Raw genomic sequence first — 7,049 nt, 5'->3', positions numbered from 1 at the left:
TGGTATTTAAACCAGACTGCTGCGGGGTCTGGACCAGCTCTGTGTGTGTTATCAAAATATCAGAATAGACGTGTGAGGAAATGAAGGCGACGCTGCGCTTTTGGCAGTTTGCATATATTTACCCATTCATGTCTTTCACTTCTAACAGTCTAATTCACAATCTGGGACGCCTGAAGCATAAACCTGTGTTTTGTGTGAATCTACTGTAACACAAAGACTCAATGAGGTTGTTAATTAATCACAACGAATCACTGATTACCCTGAATGAGTTTAGGTAGATACCATTACACAACACAGTCTACAGAAGCACCATTTCCCGCTCCCTAAGACACAAGCTCCCAGAATGATTGATGACCATCAACGCTGTTGTCCATGCGGCGGCCGTCTGCGGTTGCATAAGCGGCTGGCTCACTACACCTGAAGCGAAGGTGCAGAACAGATCACTAGTGGCCACGAGTTTTTGCACCCAGGGTAACTCGAATGGCCGTCTGACCCTCACGGGAGATTGTTATCCACACACACACGCCGCTCATGTCAGCTATCGTGCCACTCGGGTATTTCACAGCGCTGTGAAAGAGGCCTACACAGAGTAAGCGCTGGTGCACATTCCCCGCTGTGATCGGGTCTCCGGTGTTATTGGCAACGTTTCGGGGGTTTTGTGTCAACGTTAAATGCTCATACACTTATTTTTCCCTATACTCGTGTACGATTGCTTCATTTCAGAAACTCCCCGGTGTATTTTGCAGAAAGCTTCCTCCTTGTACCCATTAAGTCGGAGAGAACTGGTTGTTCCATCTGTCCGTTCTTTGTTCAGGACTTTTCTCTCTTCCTGCGTCAGCATCAAGGGCGTCCACACAAGGTAAGTACAAAGAATCTACACACACACACACCTGCACGACAATAACGTCCCCGGTAGAATTTCACTATGTTGTGTGGATGATTTACTCTGCGCGTGGAGGGTCAAAGGAATATTTTTATGTAACACCGGGATTGGCCTTTTTTCCTTCTTTACAGGGGGACACGACAGACTTGATCTCAGTTCTGAACTGAATTAAATGTTGACAGTAGAGGAGAGGATCCTCAGACATACAGGGCTCTGTTGATGTACGTGTTTGTGTTTTTGGACGTGTGCTGGGTGTACGAACCAGCGCCTCTATGATGTGATTTAAGTGGTTTTGCTCGTTTCTCGCCCACAGACAAATGATAAAACCCACCATCAATTTCCGGGATATTCTGGAATGATTTGGCAATCTGGCAGGGACAATTTGTGTGTTGTGTGTGTGGTGAGTTTCATGTGATTTAATTCGTTTGTATGGGGTCAGAGATAAAACTGGGTGTTTGGTGGTGATGTAAGAGGATCAAAGGCTTTGGATCTGGCGGCTTCTCAACAGGCCTCATACAGAAACCTTTCACCTGCAGGGCCTCATGCGCGTGAAACAGGTTCAGATATCAAATATGTTATCAAAGTCACCGCCCGTGTCTCGATTGCAGAGCCCCTGATCGACCTGGTAGAAATCCAGATGTAGCCCCAATTAGGTGTAGGTGCTTCTGTAGCACCACTCTTTAAATGCAACACTGTTATGCATCATCTCCATGGCAGGTATTACCAAGACAAAATAACAAACTTTATTGTTTTGAGCAGGAGTTCAAAAGTAATTGAAATACAACCTGGCAATAAAACCATAAAACAAGGTTAAAGTCAGAAGTTGCCTTGAGTGATTTCTTCGGAAGTAGTTACGGAAAAATCCCAGAAAAGATCAATGCCTGGAAGAGACCATAAACTGATGAATGCAGAGAGAACAAGCTGTCCAAAGCATCAGAACGCAGCGAGAAAGGTAGACAGATAACAGCAGCTATTTAAAATGCTGTGTATAAAGTCTACCATAGATGTGTGGTTGATGTGATTGCAGCACCTCTGCCCTCTCATGTCTTCATACCGTCCACAAGGTCTGATTACTCATAATATTTGGGTTTCAAATAAGATCAAGGATCTGTGTCATCATTATCAGCGCTCAGCTGTCTGAACATATTTTGCAACTTCTGGTGCATGCTGCTGCAGCAATGATGTGTTGTGTCAGTGTCAGATGTGTTTGGCTGCAGATGTGCTGTTTTTTAAAATAGAGTTCTTACATCTGTATGGGCCCGTGTTTATGCATATTCAAGTCGAGGCCATGACGCTGTTAAACATCTAGCCGACCTGTGACTGGATTTTCAACAGTTGCATAACCTTCCTGTTATCTCTCCCCGCAGACAAATTTCCATTTGACTCTCCAGCAGTCCTCCCTCCCTCCCTCCCTCCCTCCCTCCCGTCTCCAAAGGCCGCTCGTCCCACGTCGGGGGCACGCCAGCGGTAGGTATGGGATTGATTAGCCTCGTCTCTCAGTGTGTGTCACAGGCCCTCAAACAGCGGAGCCTGATATGATCAGCGTCTCGGCCTCCGTCTCTCTTCAGTTTCCCTTCAGCTAAACTCAGGAGTTTACACGGTTGTTGGTGCATTGATGCGTAGCGACGAGGAGACACAGGCAGCCCGCGGCATTAAGGTTACCGGCACGGCTGTCAGGCCTGTCTTTTAAATGTGGCAGCAGTCAGTGAATAGTGCGGCGGCTGCCTCCTCGGCCTCCCCCGCGTTGCCTCTGTGTGTCTGGATCAATGCAGCACTAGAGCGGCCACAAAGCACACAACGTTCAGTTGTGTCTACAGAGTGGCAGGTCTAATGGGGGGAGCCCGTCTGGCCCATCTCGCCCTGACCCCGAGCTGTCACTGCGTTCTGCCCACCCCTGCGCTCAAATCACAGGACAGGAGGGATTCACAATGCTCTGCTTGGATCGGCTATGCACACATTTCTGGGCTGATATCACTGGCCACCTGCCGAGACAAATCCTTGAAAGACACGCCAGGTTTTGAAAGTCAATATGGCTTCCTCTCCAGGGACCATATGACACATGTCTTGGAATGGGATTTTTCCAGTCACGAGACAAGCAGGCCTGCGTCGGACTATTGATCGACCTGTCCAAAGCATCAATCATTAACCTGTGCTACTATGGTATGGTGTGATGGTGTGGTGTGATAGGACTCAAGTGGAAAAACACATTGCTGTTATTGCAGGTTGGCTGCACTGCATCCGTCCTCACACTGAACTCGGGTTTGTTTTGCAACAACATGTAATCCTGTACCACGGAACGCTACAGCCATCGGACCAACTGAGGAGTGTGTTCATTGGGTCATCTGGAGAAGTGTGTGTGTGTGTGTGTGTGTGCTAATGTGCGTATGTGTTTTCCCAGCTGCACTAGATGCTCCGGAGTACACCCTAGTGTGGGATGATGATTTCATGGATGGGTCACTGCAGTTCAGTTTATCTCTGCTCCTCTGCACTCATGAGGAATGTTTTGCATAATAATGCTTTGCATGATTTAGGAAACAAAATGCAAATAGAATTGGGTTTCTCCTTCGCAACTGTTGGCAAGACTTCTTTGGCGCCCGCCTCTTATTGTGAAGGATTAGATGGAGGTGGAGCAGAGTTCACCCAAATATGTCATTAAAAATGCACCACAATTTAGGACGGAGGGATTGCGTCCTACGCCCATCATTTGATGACAGAGGAGCATCAACCTCTGCTCGGCCCTCCACTTCCCACTGAACCAGATCTCGTTTTGCCTGAATGAACACGCCTCCTGTGATCTCGTAGCCTAAATGCTCCAGTCACTAATTATATATAATAATAAATGGATGGGCGTGTGTTTTTTGATAAATCCAATGCTACAGACAGGTCAAGGGAAAACAAGCCAGGATTGATTTTCGGACACCTTTGTTAAATCCCCACTCAGACACTCAGGAATGTCATGAAAGATCTCATCTAAGTTAAAAAGAAGGCAAATATTTGGCCTCTTCTTCAGTTAAGGATTTGTCTTTTTGATCAAAGCTCCATTAACTCTGTTGAGCAAAGCTATAGTGCTCAGCTGAGGTGATTTAAAGAGAATTAGATATCACTGTTCTTCTCATACGAGGTTGGATCCAGAAGCACGTCAGGTTAGCTTTGCATACACATAGAAACCAGAGCAGAAAGCTAGCTGTGTCCAAACAAATCCCAACTACATCCTCTGTGGCAGACTAACTGTTGAACTGGCACAGGGACTTTTGGGATTTCAGTCCTCAGCAGAGAATACAGATTTCTTGTGTTGATGAAAAACCATAATCCACCTGGCATTATGTTTCCATCAAAGTGTATTTACAGTTGCAAATTAGCACTACATAAACTTAATTTTCAGGATAAATACAATTGTAATTTGAAAGAGAGTTGATTAACTAATCGCAATCCAATTAAAGAAGATAATGGCGAAATAATGTCTGGTTTTGTTAAATGCACAACTGGTCTTGGTCATGATTGCGCAGCTGAATTCAGTGCTCCTCTTCAACTTCAGAGGGGAGCACACGCAGGCGTTGGGTGATGAGTGGCTGTTTAATGTACAAGTAAGAGTAAGATGATATTCAAAGTCTCAGATGAAGATTACTTGCCACACTTTGAGGTGGGGATGCAAATAGCATAAGATGATGCCTTGAGATGCAGTGTTTCATCACCGTCTCTCTCTCTCTGTCTTCTCGTTTCTATTTGTTTCTGAGACCGATGATGTCTCAAGATAACAGGTACATATTCTCTTAATATAATTATGCCATCAAGTTTAAAGGCAGCAATAACTCCCTTTGTGTCTGTTTCAGGCTCGGAGGCTTCGTCGGCAGGCCTGTACTGCTCCTGTGCGCCTTCACTGTTCTCACTGACTGCGCATGAGCAAAGATTACCTCGCTCTAATCCCTTTTGTGAGGGAACATTCAATGAACCGGACAGGCTCATTCATGGGTGCAGCTTTCAGGCAGTAATGTGTCCCATACAAACACATACAATTTGGGGGGCACTCTATTTCATATTGATCTATGCCCATTGAACTGATGTTTCCGTGGCATATTGTGAACAGGAGCCTCGAGAACATCGATGGCCCGAGGGCCCTGAAGTCATACGTGTGCAAAGGCAATCGTTAGCTGACATATTTGCCTTACCAGCTCGAATAAAAAAGCTTGGAAGACACATCTCAATATGCTCCTCATCCGTGACAACACATTTGCAAAAGAAGTGTTTACTTGCACAAAAGTTAAAGCTATTAGTTAATGTTACAGTGTCTTAACCTCACCTTAACGCCATGTGTCTGTGTATGACGCTGGCGCTTTAACCATTTATAATAAAATGTACATATGAATATAACACAAATACGGAGTAAGCAATGTTACAACATGGATCAACGTGCATTAATGTGTGGTCTCCTGATCGTGTGCGTTGTGTAATGAGGCCTCAAGGGCCCAACGGACGAAACGCTGCGAGACAACAGAGACCGAGATGAGCACAGAGGGTCCAAGAGCTCCGCTTTTCCTTCTCCTTCTTCCTCCCTCTAGGTGTGTTGATTTGCTTTCCTCTGGGGGGCTTTACCCGTAGACACACCAGGAGCACCCAGCAGGTCTGTCTGTGCAACCAGGCAGAGCATCTCGCCCATGTAGAGACGGAACAGCCTCCACAATGCTCTCCGGTAGGTCAGCAGCATCTTACTGCATAACACAGGCACACTTCCCAGGCCCTGGTGTGCCAACTATCCCACATGTACAGTGTAGATATGGAGATATGGCTTGATGAGTTTAAAAACTGAACTTAATGCAAGGAAGCTGTTGATGTTGGCGTTTTCAGCAGCCGTAACCGCCATAAAAAAGAATATTACGCACCGGCAGCCGTGAGCTGACAGGTGGAGCAGCATTGCATGCGTCAGCACGCACTGAAAGCATACGGTGCCGCAGGCGCTGTGTCAGAAAATCAAGGAGAAGCTAATTCATACTTAAATCTCACCGACTTACTGACTTAACTCGAGCCAGCCAACCTCTTTTTGTGTGGCGTGTGGACGCGGGGATGGAAGCGGCCGTGGGCGATCACACCCATGCACGTAGTACCTGTGACTTCACCCGTAGGTGTGCTGGCCGTCTCCACCTCGGCCTGCCTGGCTTCTGGCCAGTCTCAATATGGGCACGGGAGGATGGTGGATGGAGCGGATGCAGGGTCAGGTGACGCAGCAGAAGAGGAAACTAGCGGCCTAAACATGTGTGCTTCTGCTGTAAAATTAGGCATTTATAACATTTGAACATGGGGGTCTGTGGAATACTTCGGTTTTGGAACAAGCTTCAATTGTCCACGTTACAAAGTTACGACTCGGTTAAAACAAAGTGACATTTACAACCGGAATGTGAATTTCAAAGGGGAACATACTGGATGTGGTGTTGAATTTAGCGTGGTTCCTTTATCTCTGCTGACATTTCTAAGAATCATTTTATGATCAAATGCAGGAAACTAATGACTCACTGTCTTATTTTTAGAACAAGATTGAATCTCTTTTCGACCGTATTTGCACTGTAGTAACAAAACATTTCTAAGAATCGTCAACGTCATTGACTTCCACAAAAAGAGTTTCCATTTTGACAGGAAGAATTATTGTTTTATTGGTATAACAACACATTGTACGTCCTGTGATCTTGTTGAATTGAGCAAAACAACAGATATGGTGACTTGGAGCGAGGCACATTTTAAAATTGGCTCATCTGATGTTTTGCATCGAGGAGCCTACAGGTATATGAAAGTATACTGAAATCAATATAAAGGAGAAACACAAATCATTTAGAACAGCGCCAATGAGTGTTTTTTTCATTTCCTGATTTCACTTCATTTGATTTCTTAAACTCCAAGGCAGACAATTTGCTTTCAGTGGTTATTACAGTTTGGTTTGGATGTTGATCCTGTTTAAAGAAGTTATAAACCAAAAATACGTCTCCAGAACTTTATTCTATTGTATATTATAGAATTAAATAAAAGGCTGAAATGAACAAACCACAGAACCTGGTAGAATCTAAATGACAACATTTAACATTGTGATGTTAGATTACAGTTACAGATTAATTTCACACATAGTTTTACATAAATGAGGGCATGTTTTATGCTTTTCATAAACTCAACAATTAAGGTCTGC

The 7,049-nt window shown here is 45.0% G+C and overlaps 1 long non-coding RNA gene across 1 annotated transcript; it reads left to right on the top strand.

The window, feature by feature from the left end:
• Nucleotides 1-738: 738 nt before the first annotated feature.
• Nucleotides 739-2,300, top strand: LOC120811298 (uncharacterized). The gene is made up of 3 exons (XR_013451496.1): nt 739-859; nt 1,197-1,283; nt 2,251-2,300. It is a non-coding gene; the product is annotated as an uncharacterized LOC120811298 (long non-coding RNA).
• The last annotated feature ends 4,749 nt before the right edge of the window (nt 2,301-7,049 follow it).

This window comes from Gasterosteus aculeatus, chromosome 12 (genome assembly GCF_964276395.1).
Source record: "Gasterosteus aculeatus chromosome 12, fGasAcu3.hap1.1, whole genome shotgun sequence".
Classification (NCBI taxonomy): Eukaryota; Metazoa; Chordata; class Actinopteri; order Perciformes; family Gasterosteidae; genus Gasterosteus; species Gasterosteus aculeatus.
Note: the sequence above shows the minus strand (reverse complement) of the source record. Positions and strands in the feature narration are given on the sequence as shown.